The following is a 23495-nucleotide window of genomic DNA, read 5'->3' as shown; positions in this document are numbered from 1 at the left end:
GGTCTCGTCTCTCGTCCATCTGTGTGTCTCTGTGTCTCTCTCTCTCCCCCTCCCCGTTCCCGTGCTCCCTCCGTGCACTTTCCCGCGCCTCGACTCTCTCGGCAAGCAGGCCGGCCCCCTTTTCGGCTCCCGTGCGTTTTCCCTCCAAAAAACTTAGTTTTTTCCTCCTTTTTCCAGGGAGGCAGGCGTGGCTTGTGTGTGTGTGTGTGTGTGTGTGTGTGTGTGTGTGTGTGTGTGTGTGTGTGTGTGTCCCCGTCCTTGCAGGCGGGCCCCTTTCGACAGCCGGCCGTTTTCCCTCCAAAAAACTTAGTATATACACCTTTTCTTTCTTTTTTTCGGCAGGCAGGCAGGTGTGTGTGTGTCCCCGTCCCTCCCGAGAGAGCGCTGCCCCTTGCCTCTGCCCGCAGGTGCCGACGGTCCGCTTTCGCTTGCAGCTCACTCGGCACGGCTGCTGCTGGTGGGAGGGGCCTAAGCTAAGGAGGCCGGCCGGCTGGCGCCCCCCGCGGCTGCGGTCGTTGTCGGGCCGTTGACAGGAGATCAAAGAGCAGGGCCCCCGCCCGGGACTGGCGGGCAGGCAGGCGAGCAAGCAGGCAGGCAAGAGAGGGGGAGAGCGGAGTCCGGGCGGCCGGCAGCCGCGTGCGGACCGGGCTCCAGAGGCGTCGGCCTGCGCCGCTGCGCGCCAGCCGGACGCCCGCGCGCCCGCCCAAGGCCGGCGTCGGGCATCGCTTCTCGGCCTTTTGGCTAAGATCAAGTGTAGTATCTGTTCTTATCAGTTTAATATCTGATACGTCCCCCATCGGGGGACCACATATTAAACGGATTTTTGGAACAGGGAGCTGGATCAGGAGCTTGCTCCGTCCTCTCCACGCATCGGCCCGGTATTGCAGCGCCTCCGGGAACGGTGCACTACCTTCTCTCAGCGGTGAAAAGACAGACGTAGCTAGCAAGCAAGCGAGGTGGACCGGAGCTCCTTCCTCTCCGGTCTCGTCTCTCGTCCATCTGTGTGTCTCTGTGTCTCTCTCTCTCCCCCTCCCCGTTCCCGTGCTCCCTCCGTGCACTTTCCCGCGCCTCGACTCTCTCGGCAAGCAGGCCGGCCCCCTTTTCGGCTCCCGTGCGTTTTCCCTCCAAAAAACTTAGTTTTTTCCTCCTTTTTCCAGGGAGGCAGGCGTGGCTTGTGTGTGTGTGTGTGTGTGTGTGTGTGTGTGTGTGTGTGTGTGTGTGTGTGTGTGTGTGTGTCCCCGTCCTTGCAGGCGGGCCCCTTTCGACAGCCGGCCGTTTTCCCTCCAAAAAACTTAGTATATACACCTTTTCTTTCTTTTTTTCGGCAGGCAGGCAGGTGTGTGTGTGTCCCCGTCCCTCCCGAGAGAGCGCTGCCCCTTGCCTCTGCCCGCAGGTGCCGACGGTCCGCTTTCGCTTGCAGCTCACTCGGCACGGCTGCTGCTGGTGGGAGGGGCCTAAGCTAAGGAGGCCGGCCGGCTGGCGCCCCCCGCGGCTGCGGTCGTTGTCGGGCCGTTGACAGGAGATCAAAGAGCAGGGCCCCCGCCCGGGACTGGCGGGCAGGCAGGCGAGCAAGCAGGCAGGCAAGAGAGGGGGAGAGCGGAGTCCGGGCGGCCGGCAGCCGCGTGCGGACCGGGCTCCAGAGGCGTCGGCCTGCGCCGCTGCGCGCCAGCCGGACGCCCGCGCGCCCGCCCAAGGCCGGCGTCGGGCATCGCTTCTCGGCCTTTTGGCTAAGATCAAGTGTAGTATCTGTTCTTATCAGTTTAATATCTGATACGTCCCCCATCGGGGGACCACATATTAAACGGATTTTTGGAACAGGGAGCTGGATCAGGAGCTTGCTCCGTCCTCTCCACGCATCGGCCCGGTATTGCAGCGCCTCCGGGAACGGTGCACTACCTTCTCTCAGCGGTGAAAAGACAGACGTAGCTAGCAAGCAAGCGAGGTGGACCGGAGCTCCTTCCTCTCCGGTCTCGTCTCTCGTCCATCTGTGTGTCTCTGTGTCTCTCTCTCTCCCCCTCCCCGTTCCCGTGCTCCCTCCGTGCACTTTCCCGCGCCTCGACTCTCTCGGCAAGCAGGCCGGCCCCCTTTTCGGCTCCCGTGCGTTTTCCCTCCAAAAAACTTAGTTTTTTCCTCCTTTTTCCAGGGAGGCAGGCGTGGCTTGTGTGTGTGTGTGTGTGTGTGTGTGTGTGTGTGTGTGTGTGTGTGTGTGTGTGTGTGTCCCCGTCCTTGCAGGCGGGCCCCTTTCGACAGCCGGCCGTTTTCCCTCCAAAAAACTTAGTATATACACCTTTTCTTTCTTTTTTTCGGCAGGCAGGCAGGTGTGTGTGTGTCCCCGTCCCTCCCGAGAGAGCGCTGCCCCTTGCCTCTGCCCGCAGGTGCCGACGGTCCGCTTTCGCTTGCAGCTCACTCGGCACGGCTGCTGCTGGTGGGAGGGGCCTAAGCTAAGGAGGCCGGCCGGCTGGCGCCCCCCGCGGCTGCGGTCGTTGTCGGGCCGTTGACAGGAGATCAAAGAGCAGGGCCCCCGCCCGGGACTGGCGGGCAGGCAGGCGAGCAAGCAGGCAGGCAAGAGAGGGGGAGAGCGGAGTCCGGGCGGCCGGCAGCCGCGTGCGGACCGGGCTCCAGAGGCGTCGGCCTGCGCCGCTGCGCGCCAGCCGGACGCCCGCGCGCCCGCCCAAGGCCGGCGTCGGGCATCGCTTCTCGGCCTTTTGGCTAAGATCAAGTGTAGTATCTGTTCTTATCAGTTTAATATCTGATACGTCCCCCATCGGGGGACCACATATTAAACGGATTTTTGGAACAGGGAGCTGGATCAGGAGCTTGCTCCGTCCTCTCCACGCATCGGCCCGGTATTGCAGCGCCTCCGGGAACGGTGCACTACCTTCTCTCAGCGGTGAAAAGACAGACGTAGCTAGCAAGCAAGCGAGGTGGACCGGAGCTCCTTCCTCTCCGGTCTCGTCTCTCGTCCATCTGTGTGTCTCTGTGTCTCTCTCTCTCCCCCTCCCCGTTCCCGTGCTCCCTCCGTGCACTTTCCCGCGCCTCGACTCTCTCGGCAAGCAGGCCGGCCCCCTTTTCGGCTCCCGTGCGTTTTCCCTCCAAAAAACTTAGTTTTTTCCTCCTTTTTCCAGGGAGGCAGGCGTGGCTTGTGTGTGTGTGTGTGTGTGTGTGTGTGTGTGTGTGTGTGTGTGTGTGTGTGTGTGTGTGTCCCCGTCCTTGCAGGCGGGCCCCTTTCGACAGCCGGCCGTTTTCCCTCCAAAAAACTTAGTATATACACCTTTTCTTTCTTTTTTTCGGCAGGCAGGCAGGTGTGTGTGTGTCCCCGTCCCTCCCGAGAGAGCGCTGCCCCTTGCCTCTGCCCGCAGGTGCCGACGGTCCGCTTTCGCTTGCAGCTCACTCGGCACGGCTGCTGCTGGTGGGAGGGGCCTAAGCTAAGGAGGCCGGCCGGCTGGCGCCCCCCGCGGCTGCGGTCGTTGTCGGGCCGTTGACAGGAGATCAAAGAGCAGGGCCCCCGCCCGGGACTGGCGGGCAGGCAGGCGAGCAAGCAGGCAGGCAAGAGAGGGGGAGAGCGGAGTCCGGGCGGCCGGCAGCCGCGTGCGGACCGGGCTCCAGAGGCGTCGGCCTGCGCCGCTGCGCGCCAGCCGGACGCCCGCGCGCCCGCCCAAGGCCGGCGTCGGGCATCGCTTCTCGGCCTTTTGGCCAAGACCAGGGGAGAGATCGTTGGACTGCTACCAGTGCCTGCAGACGTTTGGATCCAGAGGGAATTTTCGTGTTGCTGGTTCCTGTTTTCCGGAGAGTTGCCTTTTTTTTGCAAGGAGGATACTTTGAAGACCTTTGCGAAGAGCGTCGGAAGGCTGTTTTCCCGCAATGGCCGAGGGCCAGGCCCCCCCCGGGTGGGCCAGCCAGGCTCCTCGGCTGAAATGGACCTTGCGCTTTAAATGGGTGAGAGAGAAAGAAATGATGGGTAGATATGAGTTTGAATGCAAAATTTTGTTTGGAATTTTGAAAGTTTTACCGAGTGAAGTGAAATGTCTGCAAGGAAACAGGCCTTTCGGCTTTTTTGATGCTACCTTTAACAGCGACCAGATTTACAAGAGAGTCTCTGGGATGTGTGAGGAGATGGTGAATGACGAACTGTTACGGGACTTTGACGTTTTGGGTCTGGCTCAGGACGATGTGCGATTTATAATTGTAAACATGCATGACCCCTTCATTGAGGACGACATTATTACTGCTTACCTGTGGATGCATGTGGATGTCCTGGCAGGTCCCCAGATAATTGGTGACAGATTCCGGGTCTGGAATGGGAGGCGCAGATACCAGGTGCGCCTCAGGCGGAATGTTGGGCGCGCGGACGGGTTTTCGCACCCCCCGTCGGCCTTCTTCCTGGGTCAAAGCAAAGGCTACATTTATTATCAGAACCAGCCGTCCTACTGCAGAAAGTGTTGTTCCTTCGGCCACATGGACAAAGACTGCACTGCCACCTCCTGTTCGAGGTGTGGAGCACGGGACCACACTAAAGGGAGATGTTTCCAGAAAACTTGCTCTCTGTGTGGGGATACAAACCATCTGTACAGAGAATGCGTATGGAGAGACCCGGAGATGGCCAGGGAACAAGAGAGAGGCTTCCCAGATGCCGCACCGGTGGAATCTGACTCGGAGCAAGAAGGAGATGAGGAAGACGAAAGAAGAGAGGAAGGCAAAGGAACTGAGAAGACAGAGGGGAACAGGAATGAAAACGTCGAAACAGGTGACGGCAAAGAGATCGAGGGTGAAGAGAGAGCAGAGGTGGATGTGAGTGAAGCATCAGACACCGGTTTGGACAGCAGCGGTAGCTTACCTGCTGGTCAGGTGGCTAGAGCCGTGGACCTGTTCGAGCACCTGCCGCAAGATGACCTGGCGATGGACCTGGGTGACTTCGACCTGGAGGGGAATGCGGCAGTCCAGAAAAGGCCAAGGGAGGATTCCGAAGAAGAGCTGCCTGCGGGGGAGGAGAAGAAGGCCAAGGAGGACGTTCACGCAGAGGAGGGTGTAGAGGAAGGCATGGTGATGGAGTCCTCCCCTGAGCGGGAGGAGGCTGCAGTGTCGCATTGGGGTCAGAAGGGGCACCTGTCAAGAGAAAGAGTACCGGAGTCGCCTTACCTGCGCTGCGTTTCGGTGGCTCCGAGCGTGGTGCAGTCCACTTCTGAGGAGGAAGGCTCAACCCCTTATAGGACAAGTGACACAAGTTCTTCGGAGACGGACAGCTCTGCAGAACCAGATGTGGATCCTGGGGGGAGAGATGATGGGAGGTCGAGATGACCTTCAAAATCCTAACTGTAAATGTTAGGGGATTGAAAAATAGGTCGAAAAGGATTGCTGTGTTTAAAATTTTGCGTGAAAATAAGTTTGATATATGTTTTTTACAGGAAGTGCATTTGGGTGGTGATACAGATGTGAAGCGGTTCTCTAAAGATTGGGAATCGGGGAAGTCCTTTTGGTGTGTGGGGGGAGTACACTCTTCTGGGGTTGGTATATTATTTGGGAATAACCGCATTGATGTTACAGAAACTTACTTTGTGCGGCCAGGGAGAATTCTTGTGGTGGATGGGGTATACTTAAACACAAAAATGAGATTTATAGTCGTTTATGCACCGGCGGATAGGACATCAAGGGGGGGTTTCTTTGCAGACTTAGTCCCCTGGTGTGTGACTAATAGAAAACTAGTGATTGCCGGTGATTTTAATGAAGATCTAATTAAAAGAACAGCAGGATCCCTAGAAATTAACAAATTGTTGAGGGATTTTGACCTTTTTGATAGTTTTAGTTTTAAAGGGCCCGCAGCAGTAGGGTTGATTCCCCCAGTTACTTGGAGGAATGCAGCAGGGGCCGCCAAAAGATTGGATTACGTGTTCTTGTCTCGAGGGTTGGCGATTGCTAAAGCCTCGGTCATACCCTTTTATTTTTCCGATCACGAACTGCTGGTGGTGGAGGTGGAAGGTGTGGGGGTTAAGTTTGGTCCAGGTTACTGGAAATTAAACACAGCCGTGCTGAGTGAGGACGGTTACAAGGAGCTAATTAGAGACAAATGGTCCTTTTGGCTAGGACAGAAACAAGAGTGGCCGTCATTAATTCAATGGTGGGAGTATGTTAAGTGGCAGGTGAAGCAAATCTCAATTCGGTATTGTAAGCGCCGAAACCAAAGAAAGAACTTTGAAGTGAGAAGGCTTCAAAAAGAGTTGGAAAACATGTATGAGGAGACAAACAAAGGTGCAGATTTTAATTTCTCGAAAGCCCAGGAGCTGAAGGCGCGACTTAGAGAAATTTACCTTAGACAACCCAGAGAGCTTTTAATTAGAGCTGGCATCGGCTTTCTGGATGGACAAGAAGAGGTCTCAGGTCTGCTTTTTAAATCAGTTAAAGCCAAGCGGGTTAAAAGAGCATTCGGGAGTTTGTTTACTGCAGAGGGGGAGGTGGTAAGTACTCCGCATGGAATGTTGGATGAAGCCGTAAAGTACTTTACTACTTACTTTAATAAGAGGGAGGGGGAGTCAGTAAAGGGGGTTGGTGGTTTGGAGCACATTGAGAAGAAGGTCAGTGCGGAGGAAAATAGGGCTTTAGCGACACGCATTGAGCTAGCCGAAGCTGAGGGGGCGACTCGGAGAATGAAAACTGGGAAAGTTCCGGGGGTTGATGGCATCCCGGTAGAATTTTACCTGACTTTCTGGGATTTGATAGGCTCATCGCTGCTTGAAGTCTTTCAAGCAATTCTAGATGGTGGAGATTTGGGAGACACAATGGCACAGGGAGTTTTGTCTCTGTTATTTAAGAAAGGGGATCCTAAGAGGCTAGAAAATTGGAGGCCTATCCAATTATTGTGTGTCGAATACAAAATTTTGGCAAAAATATTGTGTGATAGGTTAAAGAAAGTCCTGCCATCAGTAATACAGCCGGATCAGACCTGTGGCGTGGCGGGTAGGTCCCTACACTGGAACCTTGGCCTGCTCAGAGATACTATTGCTTGGGCAGAAGACAGACATCAGTGTCTGTTGATAGCCAGTCTTGACCAAGAAAAGGCATTCGATAGGGTGGATCATCAATGCTTATGGGATGTGTTAGATCGTTATGGAGTCAGCAGCAGTTTCATCTCTTGGCTGAAGGCCCTGTATGGAGGTGCTTCCACCAGAGTCAACATAAATGGCTTTATGAGTGAACCCTTTGATGTAAGCAAGGGTGTCAGACAAGGCTGTCCTTTGTCCCCAATCTTATATGTGGTCTACGTAGAGCCACTACTGGAGATGATAAGACGAGATAGAAGGGTTGAGGGTATAGTGATCCCGGGAAGCGGAGGCCTCCAAACTAAAGTGTTGGCCTACGCGGATGATGTTGTCCTAACTTTGAGCTCAGACAGAAGCCTTTTAGTCGCACTGGAGCTGATAGAAGTCTTTAACCAATGCACAGGTGCAAGACTGAACAGAAATAAGAGCAGTGTGCAGTATTTCGGCCCATGGAGTAACAGGGATGAGGTGGTAGGAGGTCTGTCTCTAGAAATGAATTCCTTGAAGATACTAGGGGTGTGTTTTGATAGGGAAGGGGCTGGAAGAAGGAATTGGGAGACTCGGTTATCCCAGGTGAGTAGCAAACTCGGCCTATGGAAAAAAAGATCACTGTCCTATTCAGGGAAGGTTTTGGTTCTCAAAGGTGACATCTTACCAAGTCTCGTGCACATTGCAAAGGTCTTTCCTATGCCTGCTTGTTTCAGACGCTCCTTAACTAAGATGGTTTTTGATTTTGTATGGGGGGGTGGTTATGAGTATGTGAAGCGTCTAGATATGTACAGGGACATCAGTGAGGGAGGCAGAGAAGTCCCAGATTTACCCATTAAACTAGACGCCATATTTGTGGCTGATCTGTGTAAAGCGGTAGATGACAAGATCTTATACAAACATCAGTTCTTTGTTCGGCTCTGGTTCGCCTGGGTCGTCAGGCCTTCAGAAGTGTGGAGGAATGACGTTCCCAAGGCTGAAATCCTACCATGGTTCTACGAACATGCGGCCGTATGGTTAAGGAAGTACGCAAAAGATGCGGACAGGCCAGTGATTATCTCCCACAGGCTCTTATATAAGACAGCTAAGAGCAGTGAAAAGGGATCCAATGTTGTGGTTCCCACTGATGTATGGAAAAGGGTGCAACCTAAGAGCCTGGATAACAGGCTCAAAGATTTAAATTGGATGTGTGTGTGGGGACGTCTGCCAGTAAGGGAGGTGATGCACAGACATAAGCTGGCTCGTTCAGCGACTTGCCCAAGACCGCAATGTGCAGAGGTGGAGTCAATCACTCATGTGTTCTGGGGTTGCAGGATTGCAAAAGCAGTGTGGGGGCAGATGTCGGACCTTTTTAATAAATTGGAACCGGGGTTTGTTCTATCTGGAGATAAAATCCTGAGACGGTGGAGCAGGTCTTCAAGATCTGTGAGACGTGACCTTGTAATCTGGTTTTTAATCAGTATAGTAAAATTTGTGTTATGGGGATCGAGAAACAATCTGGTCAAACATGGTCATGTGGAAGGGGCTGGGGCAATATGTGGGAGGGTTCGTTTTGAGCTGCATAAGATGTTGTCAGTAGAGGTGCGTAGGTGGGGTTTTCACGCAGCAAAAGAAAAATGGAAACCGCTGTTGGACTAATGGAATAAGTTTTGCCGTTGGTGGATTGTGATTTATGTTCTGTGATTTTGTCTTGTATTGTTATAATAAATGTAAAAAAAAAAAAAATCTGTTCTTATCAGTTTAATATCTGATACGTCCCCCATCGGGGGACCACATATTAAACGGATTTTTGGAACAGGGAGCTGGATCAGGAGCTTGCTCCGTCCTCTCCACGCATCGGCCCGGTATTGCAGCGCCTCCGGGAACGGTGCACTACCTTCTCTCAGCGGTGAAAAGACAGACGTAGCTAGCAAGCAAGCGAGGTGGACCGGAGCTCCTTCCTCTCCGGTCTCGTCTCTCGTCCATCTGTGTGTCTCTGTGTCTCTCTCTCTCCCCCTCCCCGTTCCCGTGCTCCCTCCGTGCACTTTCCCGCGCCTCGACTCTCTCGGCAAGCAGGCCGGCCCCCTTTTCGGCTCCCGTGCGTTTTCCCTCCAAAAAACTTAGTTTTTTCCTCCTTTTTCCAGGGAGGCAGGCGTGGCTGTGTGTGTGTGTGTGTGTGTGTGTGTGTGTGTGTGTGTGTGTGTGTGTGTGTGTGTCCCCGTCCTTGCAGGCGGGCCCCTTTCGACAGCCGGCCGTTTTCCCTCCAAAAAACTTAGTATATACACCTTTTCTTTCTTTTTTTCGGCAGGCAGGCAGGTGTGTGTGTGTCCCCGTCCCTCCCGAGAGAGCGCTGCCCCTTGCCTCTGCCCGCAGGTGCCGACGGTCCGCTTTCGCTTGCAGCTCACTCGGCACGGCTGCTGCTGGTGGGAGGGGCCTAAGCTAAGGAGGCCGGCCGGCTGGCGCCCCCCGCGGCTGCGGTCGTTGTCGGGCCGTTGACAGGAGATCAAAGAGCAGGGCCCCCGCCCGGGACTGGCGGGCAGGCAGGCGAGCAAGCAGGCAGGCAAGAGAGGGGGAGAGCGGAGTCCGGGCGGCCGGCAGCCGCGTGCGGACCGGGCTCCAGAGGCGTCGGCCTGCGCCGCTGCGCGCCAGCCGGACGCCCGCGCGCCCGCCCAAGGCCGGCGTCGGGCATCGCTTCTCGGCCTTTTGGCTAAGATCAAGTGTAGTATCTGTTCTTATCAGTTTAATATCTGATACGTCCCCCATCGGGGGACCACATATTAAACGGATTTTTGGAACAGGGAGCTGGATCAGGAGCTTGCTCCGTCCTCTCCACGCATCGGCCCGGTATTGCAGCGCCTCCGGGAACGGTGCACTACCTTCTCTCAGCGGTGAAAAGACAGACGTAGCTAGCAAGCAAGCGAGGTGGACCGGAGCTCCTTCCTCTCCGGTCTCGTCTCTCGTCCATCTGTGTGTCTCTGTGTCTCTCTCTCTCCCCCTCCCCGTTCCCGTGCTCCCTCCGTGCACTTTCCCGCGCCTCGACTCTCTCGGCAAGCAGGCCGGCCCCCTTTTCGGCTCCCGTGCGTTTTCCCTCCAAAAAACTTAGTTTTTTCCTCCTTTTTCCAGGGAGGCAGGCGTGGCTTGTGTGTGTGTGTGTGTGTGTGTGTGTGTGTGTGTGTGTGTGTGTGTGTGTGTGTGTGTCCCCGTCCTTGCAGGCGGGCCCCTTTCGACAGCCGGCCGTTTTCCCTCCAAAAAACTTAGTATATACACCTTTTCTTTCTTTTTTTCGGCAGGCAGGCAGGTGTGTGTGTGTCCCCGTCCCTCCCGAGAGAGCGCTGCCCCTTGCCTCTGCCCGCAGGTGCCGACGGTCCGCTTTCGCTTGCAGCTCACTCGGCACGGCTGCTGCTGGTGGGAGGGGCCTAAGCTAAGGAGGCCGGCCGGCTGGCGCCCCCCGCGGCTGCGGTCGTTGTCGGGCCGTTGACAGGAGATCAAAGAGCAGGGCCCCCGCCCGGGACTGGCGGGCAGGCAGGCGAGCAAGCAGGCAGGCAAGAGAGGGGGAGAGCGGAGTCCGGGCGGCCGGCAGCCGCGTGCGGACCGGGCTCCAGAGGCGTCGGCCTGCGCCGCTGCGCGCCAGCCGGACGCCCGCGCGCCCGCCCAAGGCCGGCGTCGGGCATCGCTTCTCGGCCTTTTGGCTAAGATCAAGTGTAGTATCTGTTCTTATCAGTTTAATATCTGATACGTCCCCCATCGGGGGACCACATATTAAACGGATTTTTGGAACAGGGAGCTGGATCAGGAGCTTGCTCCGTCCTCTCCACGCATCGGCCCGGTATTGCAGCGCCTCCGGGAACGGTGCACTACCTTCTCTCAGCGGTGAAAAGACAGACGTAGCTAGCAAGCAAGCGAGGTGGACCGGAGCTCCTTCCTCTCCGGTCTCGTCTCTCGTCCATCTGTGTGTCTCTGTGTCTCTCTCTCTCCCCCTCCCCGTTCCCGTGCTCCCTCCGTGCACTTTCCCGCGCCTCGACTCTCTCGGCAAGCAGGCCGGCCCCCTTTTCGGCTCCCGTGCGTTTTCCCTCCAAAAAACTTAGTTTTTTCCTCCTTTTTCCAGGGAGGCAGGCGTGGCTTGTGTGTGTGTGTGTGTGTGTGTGTGTGTGTGTGTGTGTGTGTGTGTGTGTGTGTGTGTGTCCCCGTCCTTGCAGGCGGGCCCCTTTCGACAGCCGGCCGTTTTCCCTCCAAAAAACTTAGTATATACACCTTTTCTTTCTTTTTTTCGGCAGGCAGGCAGGTGTGTGTGTGTCCCCGTCCCTCCCGAGAGAGCGCTGCCCCTTGCCTCTGCCCGCAGGTGCCGACGGTCCGCTTTCGCTTGCAGCTCACTCGGCACGGCTGCTGCTGGTGGGAGGGGCCTAAGCTAAGGAGGCCGGCCGGCTGGCGCCCCCCGCGGCTGCGGTCGTTGTCGGGCCGTTGACAGGAGATCAAAGAGCAGGGCCCCCGCCCGGGACTGGCGGGCAGGCAGGCGAGCAAGCAGGCAGGCAAGAGAGGGGGAGAGCGGAGTCCGGGCGGCCGGCAGCCGCGTGCGGACCGGGCTCCAGAGGCGTCGGCCTGCGCCGCTGCGCGCCAGCCGGACGCCCGCGCGCCCGCCCAAGGCCGGCGTCGGGCATCGCTTCTCGGCCTTTTGGCTAAGATCAAGTGTAGTATCTGTTCTTATCAGTTTAATATCTGATACGTCCCCCATCGGGGGACCACATATTAAACGGATTTTTGGAACAGGGAGCTGGATCAGGAGCTTGCTCCGTCCTCTCCACGCATCGGCCCGGTATTGCAGCGCCTCCGGGAACGGTGCACTACCTTCTCTCAGCGGTGAAAAGACAGACGTAGCTAGCAAGCAAGCGAGGTGGACCGGAGCTCCTTCCTCTCCGGTCTCGTCTCTCGTCCATCTGTGTGTCTCTGTGTCTCTCTCTCTCCCCCTCCCCGTTCCCGTGCTCCCTCCGTGCACTTTCCCGCGCCTCGACTCTCTCGGCAAGCAGGCCGGCCCCCTTTTCGGCTCCCGTGCGTTTTCCCTCCAAAAAACTTAGTTTTTTCCTCCTTTTTCCAGGGAGGCAGGCGTGGCTGTGTGTGTGTGTGTGTGTGTGTGTGTGTGTGTGTGTGTGTGTGTGTGTGTGTGTGTGTCCCCGTCCTTGCAGGCGGGCCCCTTTCGAAGCCGGCCGTTTTCCCTCCAAAAAACTTAGTATATACACCTTTTCTTTCTTTTTTTCGGCAGGCAGGCAGGTGTGTGTGTGTCCCCGTCCCTCCCGAGAGAGCGCTGCCCCTTGCCTCTGCCCGCAGGTGCCGACGGTCCGCTTTCGCTTGCAGCTCACTCGGCACGGCTGCTGCTGGTGGGAGGGGCCTAAGCTAAGGAGGCCGGCCGGCTGGCGCCCCCCGCGGCTGCGGTCGTTGTCGGGCCGTTGACAGGAGATCAAAGAGCAGGGCCCCCGCCCGGGACTGGCGGGCAGGCAGGCGAGCAAGCAGGCAGGCAAGAGAGGGGGAGAGCGGAGTCCGGGCGGCCGGCAGCCGCGTGCGGACCGGGCTCCAGAGGCGTCGGCCTGCGCCGCTGCGCGCCAGCCGGACGCCCGCGCGCCCGCCCAAGGCCCATCGCTTCTCGGCCTTTTGGCTAAGATCAAGTGTAGTATCTGTTCTTATCAGTTTAATATCTGATACGTCCCCCATCGGGGGACCACATATTAAACGGATTTTTGGAACAGGGAGCTGGATCAGGAGCTTGCTCCGTCCTCTCCACGCATCGGCCCGGTATTGCAGCGCCTCCGGGAACGGTGCACTACCTTCTCTCAGCGGTGAAAAGACAGACGTAGCTAGCAAGCAAGCGAGGTGGACCGGAGCTCCTTCCTCTCCGGTCTCGTCTCTCGTCCATCTGTGTGTCTCTGTGTCTCTCTCTCTCCCCCTCCCCGTTCCCGTGCTCCCTCCGTGCACTTTCCCGCGCCTCGACTCTCTCGGCAAGCAGGCCGGCCCCCTTTTCGGCTCCCGTGCGTTTTCCCTCCAAAAAACTTAGTTTTTTCCTCCTTTTTCCAGGGAGGCAGGCGTGGCTTGTGTGTGTGTGTGTGTGTGTGTGTGTGTGTGTGTGTGTGTGTGTGTGTGTGTGTGTCCCCGTCCTTGCAGGCGGGCCCCTTTCGACAGCCGGCCGTTTTCCCTCCAAAAAACTTAGTATATACACCTTTTCTTTCTTTTTTTCGGCAGGCAGGCAGGTGTGTGTGTGTCCCCGTCCCTCCCGAGAGAGCGCTGCCCCTTGCCTCTGCCCGCAGGTGCCGACGGTCCGCTTTCGCTTGCAGCTCACTCGGCACGGCTGCTGCTGGTGGGAGGGGCCTAAGCTAAGGAGGCCGGCCGGCTGGCGCCCCCCGCGGCTGCGGTCGTTGTCGGGCCGTTGACAGGAGATCAAAGAGCAGGGCCCCCGCCCGGGACTGGCGGGCAGGCAGGCGAGCAAGCAGGCAGGCAAGAGAGGGGGAGAGCGGAGTCCGGGCGGCCGGCAGCCGCGTGCGGACCGGGCTCCAGAGGCGTCGGCCTGCGCCGCTGCGCGCCAGCCGGACGCCCGCGCGCCCGCCCAAGGCCGGCGTCGGGCATCGCTTCTCGGCCTTTTGGCTAAGATCAAGTGTAGTATCTGTTCTTATCAGTTTAATATCTGATACGTCCCCCATCGGGGGACCACATATTAAACGGATTTTTGGAACAGGGAGCTGGATCAGGAGCTTGCTCCGTCCTCTCCACGCATCGGCCCGGTATTGCAGCGCCTCCGGGAACGGTGCACTACCTTCTCTCAGCGGTGAAAAGACAGACGTAGCTAGCAAGCAAGCGAGGTGGACCGGAGCTCCTTCCTCTCCGGTCTCGTCTCTCGTCCATCTGTGTGTCTCTGTGTCTCTCTCTCTCCCCCTCCCCGTTCCCGTGCTCCCTCCGTGCACTTTCCCGCGCCTCGACTCTCTCGGCAAGCAGGCCGGCCCCCTTTTCGGCTCCCGTGCGTTTTCCCTCCAAAAAACTTAGTTTTTTCCTCCTTTTTCCAGGGAGGCAGGCGTGGCTTGTGTGTGTGTGTGTGTGTGTGTTGTGTGTGTGTGTGTGTGTGTGTGTGTGTGTGTCCCCGTCCTTGCAGGCGGGCCCCTTTCGACAGCCGGCCGTTTTCCCTCCAAAAAACTTAGTATATACACCTTTTCTTTCTTTTTTTCGGCAGGCAGGCAGGTGTGTGTGTGTCCCCGTCCCTCCCGAGAGAGCGCTGCCCCTTGCCTCTGCCCGCAGGTGCCGACGGTCCGCTTTCGCTTGCAGCTCACTCGGCACGGCTGCTGCTGGTGGGAGGGGCCTAAGCTAAGGAGGCCGGCCGGCTGGCGCCCCCCGCGGCTGCGGTCGTTGTCGGGCCGTTGACAGGAGATCAAAGAGCAGGGCCCCCGCCCGGGACTGGCGGGCAGGCAGGCGAGCAAGCAGGCAGGCAAGAGAGGGGGAGAGCGGAGTCCGGGCGGCCGGCAGCCGCGTGCGGACCGGGCTCCAGAGGCGTCGGCCTGCGCCGCTGCGCGCCAGCCGGACGCCCGCGCGCCCGCCCAAGGCCGGCGTCGGGCATCGCTTCTCGGCCTTTTGGCTAAGATCAAGTGTAGTATCTGTTCTTATCAGTTTAATATCTGATACGTCCCCCATCGGGGGACCACATATTAAACGGATTTTTGGAACAGGGAGCTGGATCAGGAGCTTGCTCCGTCCTCTCCACGCATCGGCCCGGTATTGCAGCGCCTCCGGGAACGGTGCACTACCTTCTCTCAGCGGTGAAAAGACAGACGTAGCTAGCAAGCAAGCGAGGTGGACCGGAGCTCCTTCCTCTCCGGTCTCGTCTCTCGTCCATCTGTGTGTCTCTGTGTCTCTCTCTCTCCCCCTCCCCGTTCCCGTGCTCCCTCCGTGCACTTTCCCGCGCCTCGACTCTCTCGGCAAGCAGGCCGGCCCCCTTTTCGGCTCCCGTGCGTTTTCCCTCCAAAAAACTTAGTTTTTTCCTCCTTTTTCCAGGGAGGCAGGCGTGGCTTGTGTGTGTGTGTGTGTGTGTGTGTGTGTGTGTGTGTGTGTGTGTGTGTGTGTGTGTGTGTCCCCGTCCTTGCAGGCGGGCCCCTTTCGACAGCCGGCCGTTTTCCCTCCAAAAAACTTAGTATATACACCTTTTCTTTCTTTTTTTCGGCAGGCAGGCAGGTGTGTGTGTGTCCCCGTCCCTCCCGAGAGAGCGCTGCCCCTTGCCTCTGCCCGCAGGTGCCGACGGTCCGCTTTCGCTTGCAGCTCACTCGGCACGGCTGCTGCTGGTGGGAGGGGCCTAAGCTAAGGAGGCCGGCCGGCTGGCGCCCCCCGCGGCTGCGGTCGTTGTCGGGCCGTTGACAGGAGATCAAAGAGCAGGGCCCCCGCCCGGGACTGGCGGGCAGGCAGGCGAGCAAGCAGGCAGGCAAGAGAGGGGGAGAGCGGAGTCCGGGCGGCCGGCAGCCGCGTGCGGACCGGGCTCCAGAGGCGTCGGCCTGCGCCGCTGCGCGCCAGCCGGACGCCCGCGCGCCCGCCCAAGGCCGGCGTCGGGCATCGCTTCTCGGCCTTTTGGCTAAGATCAAGTGTAGTATCTGTTCTTATCAGTTTAATATCTGATACGTCCCCCATCGGGGGACCACATATTAAACGGATTTTTGGAACAGGGAGCTGGATCAGGAGCTTGCTCCGTCCTCTCCACGCATCGGCCCGGTATTGCAGCGCCTCCGGGAACGGTGCACTACCTTCTCTCAGCGGTGAAAAGACAGACGTAGCTAGCAAGCAAGCGAGGTGGACCGGAGCTCCTTCCTCTCCGGTCTCGTCTCTCGTCCATCTGTGTGTCTCTGTGTCTCTCTCTCTCCCCCTCCCCGTTCCCGTGCTCCCTCCGTGCACTTTCCCGCGCCTCGACTCTCTCGGCAAGCAGGCCGGCCCCCTTTTCGGCTCCCGTGCGTTTTCCCTCCAAAAAACTTAGTTTTTTCCTCCTTTTTCCAGGGAGGCAGGCGTGGCTTGTGTGTGTGTGTGTGTGTGTGTGTGTGTGTGTGTGTGTGTGTGTGTGTGTGTGTGTGTCCCCGTCCTTGCAGGCGGGCCCCTTTCGACAGCCGGCCGTTTTCCCTCCAAAAAACTTAGTATATACACCTTTTCTTTCTTTTTTTCGGCAGGCAGGCAGGTGTGTGTGTGTCCCCGTCCCTCCCGAGAGAGCGCTGCCCCTTGCCTCTGCCCGCAGGTGCCGACGGTCCGCTTTCGCTTGCAGCTCACTCGGCACGGCTGCTGCTGGTGGGAGGGGCCTAAGCTAAGGAGGCCGGCCGGCTGGCGCCCCCCGCGGCTGCGGTCGTTGTCGGGCCGTTGACAGGAGATCAAAGAGCAGGGCCCCCGCCCGGGACTGGCGGGCAGGCAGGCGAGCAAGCAGGCAGGCAAGAGAGGGGGAGAGCGGAGTCCGGGCGGCCGGCAGCCGCGTGCGGACCGGGCTCCAGAGGCGTCGGCCTGCGCCGCTGCGCGCCAGCCGGACGCCCGCGCGCCCGCCCAAGGCCGGCGTCGGGCATCGCTTCTCGGCCTTTTGGCTAAGATCAAGTGTAGTATCTGTTCTTATCAGTTTAATATCTGATACGTCCCCCATCGGGGGACCACATATTAAACGGATTTTTGGAACAGGGAGCTGGATCAGGAGCTTGCTCCGTCCTCTCCACGCATCGGCCCGGTATTGCAGCGCCTCCGGGAACGGTGCACTACCTTCTCTCAGCGGTGAAAAGACAGACGTAGCTAGCAAGCAAGCGAGGTGGACCGGAGCTCCTTCCTCTCCGGTCTCGTCTCTCGTCCATCTGTGTGTCTCTGTGTCTCTCTCTCTCCCCCTCCCCGTTCCCGTGCTCCCTCCGTGCACTTTCCCGCGCCTCGACTCTCTCGGCAAGCAGGCCGGCCCCCTTTTCGGCTCCCGTGCGTTTTCCCTCCAAAAAACTTAGTTTTTTCCTCCTTTTTCCAGGGAGGCAGGCGTGGCTGTGTGTGTGTGTGTGTGTGTGTGTGTGTGTGTGTGTGTGTGTGTGTGTGTGTGTGTGTCCCCGTCCTTGCAGGCGGGCCCCTTTCGACAGCCGGCCGTTTTCCCTCCAAAAAACTTAGTATATACACCTTTTCTTTCTTTTTTTCGGCAGGCAGGCAGGTGTGTGTGTGTCCCCGTCCCTCCCGAGAGAGCGCTGCCCCTTGCCTCTGCCCGCAGGTGCCGACGGTCCGCTTTCGCTTGCAGCTCACTCGGCACGGCTGCTGCTGGTGGGAGGGGCCTAAGCTAAGGAGGCCGGCCGGCTGGCGCCCCCCGCGGCTGCGGTCGTTGTCGGGCCGTTGACAGGAGATCAAAGAGCAGGGCCCCCGCCCGGGACTGGCGGGCAGGCAGGCGAGCAAGCAGGCAGGCAAGAGAGGGGGAGAGCGGAGTCCGGGCGGCCGGCAGCCGCGTGCGGACCGGGCTCCAGAGGCGTCGGCCTGCGCCGCTGCGCGCCAGCCGGACGCCCGCGCGCCCGCCCAAGGCCGGCGTCGGGCATCGCTTCTCGGCCTTTTGGCTAAGATCAAGTGTAGTATCTGTTCTTATCAGTTTAATATCTGATACGTCCCCCATCGGGGGACCACATATTAAACGGATTTTTGGAACAGGGAGCTGGATCAGGAGCTTGCTCCGTCCTCTCCACGCATCGGCCCGGTATTGCAGCGCCTCCGGGAACGGTGCACTACCTTCTCTCAGCGGTGAAAAGACAGACGTAGCTAGCAAGCAAGCGAGGTGGACCGGAGCTCCTTCCTCTCCGGTCTCGTCTCTCGTCCATCTGTGTGTCTCTGTGTCTCTCTCTCTCCCCCTCCCCGTTCCCGTGCTCCCTCCGTGCACTTTCCCGCGCCTCGACTCTCTCGGCAAGCAGGCCGGCCCCCTTTTCGGCTCCCGTGCGTTTTCCCTCCAAAAAACTTAGTTTTTTCCTCCTTTTTCCAGGGAGGCAGGCGTGGCTTGTGTGTGTGTGTGTGTGTGTGTGTGTGTGTGTGTGTGTGTGTGTGTGTGTGTGTGTGTCCCCGTCCTTGCAGGCGGGCCCCTTTCGACAGCCGGCCGTTTTCCCTCCAAAAAACTTAGTATATACACCTTTTCTTTCTTTTTTTCGGCAGGCAGGCAGGTGTGTGTGTGTCCCCGTCCCTCCCGAGAGAGCGCTGCCCCTTGCCTCTGCCCGCAGGTGCCGACGGTCCGCTTTCGCTTGCAGCTCACTCGGCACGGCTGCTGCTGGTGGGAGGGGCCTAAGCTAAGGAGGCCGGCCGGCTGGCGCCCCCCGCGGCTGCGGTCGTTGTCGGGCCGTTGACAGGAGATCAAAGAGCAGGGCCCCCGCCCGGGACTGGCGGGCAGGCAGGCGAGCAAGCAGGCAGGCAAGAGAGGGGGAGAGCGGAGTCCGGGCGGCCGGCAGCCGCGTGCGGACCGGGCTCCAGAGGCGTCGGCCTGCGCCGCTGCGCGCCAGCCGGACGCCCGCGCGCCCGCCCAAGGCCGGCGTCGGGCATCGCTTCTCGGCCTTTTGGCTAAGATCAAGTGTAGTATCTGTTCTTATCAGTTTAATATCTGATACGTCCCCCATCGGGGGACCACATATTAAACGGATTTTTGGAACAGGGAGCTGGATCAGGAGCTTGCTCCGTCCTCTCCACGCATCGGCCCGGTATTGCAGCGCCTCCGGGAACGGTGCACTACCTTCTCTCAGCGGTGAAAAGACAGACGTAGCTAGCAAGCAAGCGAGGTGGACCGGAGCTCCTTCCTCTCCGGTCTCGTCTCTCGTCCATCTGTGTGTCTCTGTGTCTCTCTCTCTCCCCCTCCCCGTTCCCGTGCTCCCTCCGTGCACTTTCCCGCGCCTCGACTCTCTCGGCAAGCAGGCCGGCCCCCTTTTCGGCTCCCGTGCGTTTTCCCTCCAAAAAACTTAGTTTTTTCCTCCTTTTTCCAGGGAGGCAGGCGTGGCTTGTGTGTGTGTGTGTGTGTGTGTGTGTGTGTGTGTGTGTGTGTGTGTGTGTGTGTGTCCCCGTCCTTGCAGGCGGGCCCCTTTCGACAGCCGGCCGTTTTCCCTCCAAAAAACTTAGTATATACACCTTTTCTTTCTTTTTTTCGGCAGGCAGGCAGGTGTGTGTGTGTCCCCGTCCCTCCCGAGAGAGCGCTGCCCCTTGCCTCTGCCCGCAGGTGCCGACGGTCCGCTTTCGCTTGCAGCTCACTCGGCACGGCTGCTGCTGGTGGGAGGGGCCTAAGCTAAGGAGGCCGGCCGGCTGGCGCCCCCCGCGGCTGCGGTCGTTGTCGGGCCGTTGACAGGAGATCAAAGAGCAGGGCCCCCGCCCGGGACTGGCGGGCAGGCAGGCGAGCAAGCAGGCAGGCAAGAGAGGGGGAGAGCGGAGTCCGGGCGGCCGGCAGCCGCGTGCGGACCGGGCTCCAGAGGCGTCGGCCTGCGCCGCTGCGCGCCAGCCGGACGCCCGCGCGCCCGCCCAAGGCCGGCGTCGGGCATCGCTTCTCGGCCTTTTGGCTAAGATCAAGTGTAGTATCTGTTCTTATCAGTTTAATATCTGATACGTCCCCCATCGGGGGACCACATATTAAACGGATTTTTGGAACAGGGAGCTGGATCAGGAGCTTGCTCCGTCCTCTCCACGCATCGGCCCGGTATTGCAGCGCCTCCGGGAACGGTGCACTACCTTCTCTCAGCGGTGAAAAGACAGACGTAGCTAGCAAGCAAGCGAGGTGGACCGGAGCTCCTTCCTCTCCGGTCTCGTCTCTCGTCCATCTGTGTGTCTCTGTGTCTCTCTCTCTCCCCCTCCCCGTTCCCGTGCTCCCTCCGTGCACTTTCCCGCGCCTCGACTCTCTCGGCAAGCAGGCCGGCCCCCTTTTCGGCTCCCGTGCGTTTTCCCTCCAAAAAACTTAGTTTTTTCCTCCTTTTTCCAGGGAGGCAGGCGTGGCTTGTGTGTGTGTGTGTGTGTGTGTGTGTGTGTGTGTGTGTGTGTGTGTGTGTGTGTGTGTCCCCGTCCTTGCAGGCGGGCCCCTTTCGACAGCCGGCCGTTTTCCCTCCAAAAAACTTAGTATATACACCTTTTCTTTCTTTTTTTCGGCAGGCAGGCAGGTGTGTGTGTGTCCCCGTCCCTCCCGAGAGAGCGCTGCCCCTTGCCTCTGCCCGCAGGTGCCGACGGTCCGCTTTCGCTTGCAGCTCACTCGGCACGGCTGCTGCTGGTGGGAGGGGCCTAAGCTAAGGAGGCCGGCCGGCTGGCGCCCCCCGCGGCTGCGGTCGTTGTCGGGCCGTTGACAGGAGATCAAAGAGCAGGGCCCCCGCCCGGGACTGGCGGGCAGGCAGGCGAGCAAGCAGGCAGGCAAGAGAGGGGGAGAGCGGAGTCCGGGCGGCCGGCAGCCGCGTGCGGACCGGGCTCCAGAGGCGTCGGCCTGCGCCGCTGCGCGCCAGCCGGACGCCCGCGCGCCCGCCCAAGGCCGGCGTCGGGCATCGCTTCTCGGCCTTTTGGCTAAGATCAAGTGTAGTATCTGTTCTTATCAGTTTAATATCTGATACGTCCCCCATCGGGGGACCACATATTAAACGGATTTTTGGAACAGGGAGCTGGATCAGGAGCTTGCTCCGTCCTCTCCACGCATCGGCCCGGTATTGCAGCGCCTCCGGGAACGGTGCACTACCTTCTCTCAGCGGTGAAAAGACAGACGTAGCTAGCAAGCAAGCGAGGTGGACCGGAGCTCCTTCCTCTCCGGTCTCGTCTCTCGTCCATCTGTGTGTCTCTGTGTCTCTCTCTCTCCCCCTCCCCGTTCCCGTGCTCCCTCCGTGCACTTTCCCGCGCCTCGACTCTCTCGGCAAGCAGGCCGGCCCCCTTTTCGGCTCCCGTGCGTTTTCCCTCCAAAAAACTTAGTTTTTTCCTCCTTTTTCCAGGGAGGCAGGCGTGGCTTGTGTGTGTGTGTGTGTGTGTGTGTGTGTGTGTGTGTGTGTGTGTGTGTGTGTGTGTGTGTCCCCGTCCTTGCAGGCGGGCCCCTTTCGACAGCCGGCCGTTTTCCCTCCAAAAAACTTAGTATATACACCTTTTCTTTCTTTTTTTCGGCAGGCAGGCAGGTGTGTGTGTGTCCCCGTCCCTCCCGAGAGAGCGCTGCCCCTTGCCTCTGCCCGCAGGTGCCGACGGTCCGCTTTCGCTTGCAGCTCACTCGGCACGGCTGCTGCTGGTGGGAGGGGCCTAAGCTAAGGAGGCCGGCCGGCTGGCGCCCCCCGCGGCTGCGGTCGTTGTCGGGCCGTTGACAGGAGATCAAAGAGCAGGGCCCCCGCCCGGGACTGGCGGGCAGGCAGGCGAGCAAGCAGGCAGGCAAGAGAGGGGGAGAGCGGAGTCCGGGCGGCCGGCAGCCGCGTGCGGACCGGGCTCCAGAGGCGTCGGCCTGCGCCGCTGCGCGCCAGCCGGACGCCCGCGCGCCCGCCCAAGGCCGGCGTCGGGCATCGCTTCTCGGCCTTTTGGCTGCGATCCTTAGTACGTGGCAGGCCCGCGGCTGAGGTAACACCAAAAGACCGGGGAGAGAAGACCGGAGAGGACACCGCCTGGAGGAGACTACGCTGCTGGATTTGCCGGATTTGGACTTTGGATTGGCCCGGACTGCGCTTCGGATTTTCGTTTCCTGGATTGGACGCTTGGACACCAGAAGACTTCGGTTTTGGTGAGAAGGCTGCTTCGGCAGCCGCAAAGGCTGCGGAACGATGGCTGCGGATCCCGGGGCGGCGAGGACGGCTGAGGAGGGTCCCAAGATCCGGAAGACCATCCGCTTCATCTGGAAGCCGGATGGAGAGATGCCGGGGAGGGACGTCTTCGAAGAGGAGATCCTTTTTGGGATCCTGGGTTTGGACGTGGCGGATATCAAGTGCTTGCAGGGGAATCGGGCGCAGCGCTATATGGATCTCTCGTTCGTGGAGGAGAAAGGACATCGTGGCGCTTCCGAGAAGATCATGAAGGCTAAGGAAAGTGGCAGGCTGGAGAATTACGTGTGTCTGGGGCTCCAGAGCAACAATGAAAGGTCAGTGATTCTGCACATGTTTGACCCCTTTGTTCCCGATAGTGACGTCACGACCTTCCTCCGTCGTTACGTCGACGTGTTGGACCCCCCTCGTATCATCATGGACCCCTACAAGGTCTGGACCGGGAAGAGGCAGTATCACGTTGAGCTGAGGCCAGACGACAGAAGTAAGGACGGTTTCGCCCACCCGCCTGCCACTTTCGCCATTGGTCCAGGTAGGGGGTACTTGTTCTACGGGAATCAGCCGCCGTTCTGTCGGAAGTGTCGGGAGTCCGGGCACCGGGAGGCCGAGTGCAACGCGGCGGAGTGTGGGAAGTGCCACCGGCGGGGTCATCAGGCCCGGAATTGTCCCGTTAAAGAGTGTTCCTTGTGTGGCAACACTGGACATTTGTATCGCAACTGCCTCCTTAGGAACGCCGAGTATGCCAGAGCTGTCCATGACGGATCCGGCCTGGCGGTGGGAGAAACGGAGTCGGAAGGCAGTGAGGCTGGGGACACCGAGGACGAACATCAGGATGGTGGTGGAGCGGTCCCTGGGGGAGCCGGGAAGGATGCCGGATGGACGGTGGTGGTGCGGCCGAGACGGAAGGGGAAGGGGAAGGGGAAGGGGAGGCAGCATGAGGAGGACGGCGACGACCCGCAGGAGGGACCATCTCGGGCCGAAGACGGGGTGGTCGGGAGCTGGGCGGATGTGGTGAAGGCCCCCCCCGCCCGAGCAGACGCAGGACCAACCGCAGCGCGGGGGGCAGGTGAGGAGGAGGAGGAGATGCACCACATGCCCGTGTTGAGGAAGAAGCCTAGGAAGCGGTCGCAGGCTGGCAAGGGACAGATGGAGACGGGCGACAAGAAGAAGAAGACATCCAGGGAGTACTACGGGGAGGCGGAGCTCGTCCCGGAGACGGTAGCAGCTCTGGTGACGGCGCCAGAGCAGGAGGTGATGGCAGACCGGGAGGCGATGGCAGACCAGGAGGAGATGGAGGAGGGGGCAGCGCCAGCGTCAACGCAGGACGGCCAGGAGCTGGGGGACACCGCAGGCTCCCTCCCCCCTGGGCAGGGAGACAGAGTCGTGGCACGGGGCCCCTTCTCTGTGGCGCAGTGCCTTTCAGGTGAGGGGAGCCCTGTGGTGACGTGCCAGGTCGACACCCCGGACCGCGAGTACTCGCGCCGGCCTGACCCTGACCCGGGCTCCAGCCCCAACCCCTCTCCCGACCCCCCTCCCCCCGACCCCGACCCCGACCCCCACCCTGACCGGGGCCCCGACCCCGGCCTCGGTCTCAGCCCCGGATTTGTTCTCGATCCCGGGCCCGACCCCGTCTCTGACATGGAGGTGGGCGTGAGCCCAGTCCCTTCGGTCACCTACATCGAGGGGACAGACACCGACAGTTCGGTCAGTGCAGCAGGGGCAGAGCATCCACCCAGCTCTAGCTCCAGCGACGGTATGGAGAGTGACAGCCCCCCGGAGCAGCCAT

The 23495-nt window shown here is 59.7% G+C and overlaps 16 non-coding genes across 16 annotated transcripts; all 16 read left to right on the top strand.

Moving 5' to 3' along the window:
- Window positions 1-721: 721 nt before the first annotated feature.
- Window positions 722-912, top strand: LOC148806680 (U2 spliceosomal RNA). The gene has a single exon (XR_016089481.1). It is a non-coding gene; the product is annotated as a U2 spliceosomal RNA (small nuclear RNA).
- A 795-nt stretch (window positions 913-1707) lies between these two features.
- Window positions 1708-1898, top strand: LOC148806679 (U2 spliceosomal RNA). The gene has a single exon (XR_016089480.1). It is a non-coding gene; the product is annotated as a U2 spliceosomal RNA (small nuclear RNA).
- A 791-nt stretch (window positions 1899-2689) lies between these two features.
- LOC148806678 (U2 spliceosomal RNA) lies at window positions 2690-2880 on the top strand. Its single transcript, XR_016089479.1, has one exon. It is a non-coding gene; the product is annotated as a U2 spliceosomal RNA (small nuclear RNA).
- Window positions 2881-8713: 5833 nt separating this feature from the next.
- LOC148806677 (U2 spliceosomal RNA) lies at window positions 8714-8897 on the top strand. The gene has a single exon (XR_016089615.1). It is a non-coding gene; the product is annotated as a U2 spliceosomal RNA (small nuclear RNA).
- Window positions 8898-9685: 788 nt separating this feature from the next.
- Window positions 9686-9876, top strand: LOC148806676 (U2 spliceosomal RNA). The gene has a single exon (XR_016089478.1). It is a non-coding gene; the product is annotated as a U2 spliceosomal RNA (small nuclear RNA).
- Window positions 9877-10667: 791 nt separating this feature from the next.
- On the top strand, window positions 10668-10858 carry LOC148806675 (U2 spliceosomal RNA). Its single transcript, XR_016089477.1, has one exon. It is a non-coding gene; the product is annotated as a U2 spliceosomal RNA (small nuclear RNA).
- A 793-nt stretch (window positions 10859-11651) lies between these two features.
- On the top strand, window positions 11652-11842 carry LOC148806674 (U2 spliceosomal RNA). Its single transcript, XR_016089476.1, has one exon. It is a non-coding gene; the product is annotated as a U2 spliceosomal RNA (small nuclear RNA).
- Window positions 11843-12622: 780 nt separating this feature from the next.
- LOC148806673 (U2 spliceosomal RNA) lies at window positions 12623-12813 on the top strand. Its single transcript, XR_016089475.1, has one exon. It is a non-coding gene; the product is annotated as a U2 spliceosomal RNA (small nuclear RNA).
- A 789-nt stretch (window positions 12814-13602) lies between these two features.
- On the top strand, window positions 13603-13793 carry LOC148806672 (U2 spliceosomal RNA). Its single transcript, XR_016089474.1, has one exon. It is a non-coding gene; the product is annotated as a U2 spliceosomal RNA (small nuclear RNA).
- Window positions 13794-14581: 788 nt separating this feature from the next.
- Window positions 14582-14772, top strand: LOC148806671 (U2 spliceosomal RNA). Its single transcript, XR_016089473.1, has one exon. It is a non-coding gene; the product is annotated as a U2 spliceosomal RNA (small nuclear RNA).
- Window positions 14773-15565: 793 nt separating this feature from the next.
- LOC148806670 (U2 spliceosomal RNA) lies at window positions 15566-15756 on the top strand. Its single transcript, XR_016089472.1, has one exon. It is a non-coding gene; the product is annotated as a U2 spliceosomal RNA (small nuclear RNA).
- A 791-nt stretch (window positions 15757-16547) lies between these two features.
- On the top strand, window positions 16548-16738 carry LOC148806669 (U2 spliceosomal RNA). The gene has a single exon (XR_016089470.1). It is a non-coding gene; the product is annotated as a U2 spliceosomal RNA (small nuclear RNA).
- A 790-nt stretch (window positions 16739-17528) lies between these two features.
- Window positions 17529-17719, top strand: LOC148806668 (U2 spliceosomal RNA). The gene has a single exon (XR_016089469.1). It is a non-coding gene; the product is annotated as a U2 spliceosomal RNA (small nuclear RNA).
- Window positions 17720-18510: 791 nt separating this feature from the next.
- On the top strand, window positions 18511-18701 carry LOC148806667 (U2 spliceosomal RNA). Its single transcript, XR_016089468.1, has one exon. It is a non-coding gene; the product is annotated as a U2 spliceosomal RNA (small nuclear RNA).
- Window positions 18702-19490: 789 nt separating this feature from the next.
- Window positions 19491-19681, top strand: LOC148806666 (U2 spliceosomal RNA). Its single transcript, XR_016089467.1, has one exon. It is a non-coding gene; the product is annotated as a U2 spliceosomal RNA (small nuclear RNA).
- Window positions 19682-20472: 791 nt separating this feature from the next.
- On the top strand, window positions 20473-20663 carry LOC148806665 (U2 spliceosomal RNA). The gene has a single exon (XR_016089466.1). It is a non-coding gene; the product is annotated as a U2 spliceosomal RNA (small nuclear RNA).
- Window positions 20664-23495: the final 2832 nt, after the last annotated feature.

The sequence above is a fragment of the Atractosteus spatula genome, unplaced genomic scaffold, assembly GCF_055471065.1.
Source record: "Atractosteus spatula isolate fAtrSpa1 unplaced genomic scaffold, fAtrSpa1.hap1 Scaffold_5, whole genome shotgun sequence".
NCBI lineage: Eukaryota > Metazoa > Chordata > Actinopteri > Semionotiformes > Lepisosteidae > Atractosteus > Atractosteus spatula.
Note: the sequence above shows the minus strand (reverse complement) of the source record. Positions and strands in the feature narration are given on the sequence as shown.